Here is a 1,130-nt window from a genome sequence, read left to right as displayed (position 1 = left end):
CTATAAACTAAAAAAGGAATATTGTTATTAGTTATTATAAATACAGATAAAATTAATCCAAATAGAGGTAAAATATTTGGGTCATCACTAAAATTAATCAAAACTGACATATTATTACAATTGTAAATTGTACCTTTAAAATCAATCCACGAAAAAAATTGTACCTTATCATCTAAAATATTAAAAGGTGAACATATAAATTTAACATTTCTGTATTTGAGCCGCGTATTTGCTGAAAGTAATGTACGACGTCCCAACTAAATATTTATTGTATTAACTGACGACAAAACTCTATACGACATATTAAGCTGATGCTTTAGTGCTAAGGTATACGGTGAATTTTTTCGGGAAGTTATAGATTTAGCTGTATCTTTTAATTGCTTATGCTTTGATTCGAAACGCATGGACCAAATTAATGATAAAGGTCCACACTGTTCCATTATTAAAGGATAATGTGTCATATGATGGAATTTGGGTTTTAAATTAGTGTTAAATAATCTAATATACAATTCATGGTGTTCAGATATTAAGGTTTTACAAAGTTGAATATCTTCAAATTTAAGACATTTATCAAATATAATATCCATAATTTGTTTTAAAATAATATATAAACTCCAAAATTCTGAATTTAATGGAACTAAATCACCTATAATTAGTGATAGATATTTTGTAAAACATAATGTTTCACTAGCGGACATTTTAATTGAACCATGTTTTAATGAATCATTGGATATTAGATTAGGTCTGTTTCGAATGTCAATGGGTCCATAATTGAATGACTCTATTCTATTATTTAGAGTATCAATTGTAAAGTAGTTTAAATTGTATACCATTACTTTTAACATCATACCAATATCATACTTGCAAAAACCTTCCAAAATATCGTGCATTATGTCAACTGCATAATTGTTTGTCACATGAAATGACTGTATTTCATGAAAAACACACAACTCTTTTATGCCAGTGAGTGAAAGGTTATTAATCGCAATATCTGTAGAATAATTGACCTCATTTCTTAGGTTCTCATCAATCTGTACTAATTGATGATTGCAATCAGATTTATTTGACTTGCAAAAACGACAAGAAAAGTTTGCCATAAAACTTTCGGAAAATCCTAGTATACTATGCAA

This window comes from Acyrthosiphon pisum, chromosome X, assembly GCF_005508785.2.
Source record: "Acyrthosiphon pisum isolate AL4f chromosome X, pea_aphid_22Mar2018_4r6ur, whole genome shotgun sequence".
Taxonomy (NCBI): Eukaryota; Metazoa; Arthropoda; class Insecta; order Hemiptera; family Aphididae; genus Acyrthosiphon; species Acyrthosiphon pisum.
Note: the sequence above shows the minus strand (reverse complement) of the source record.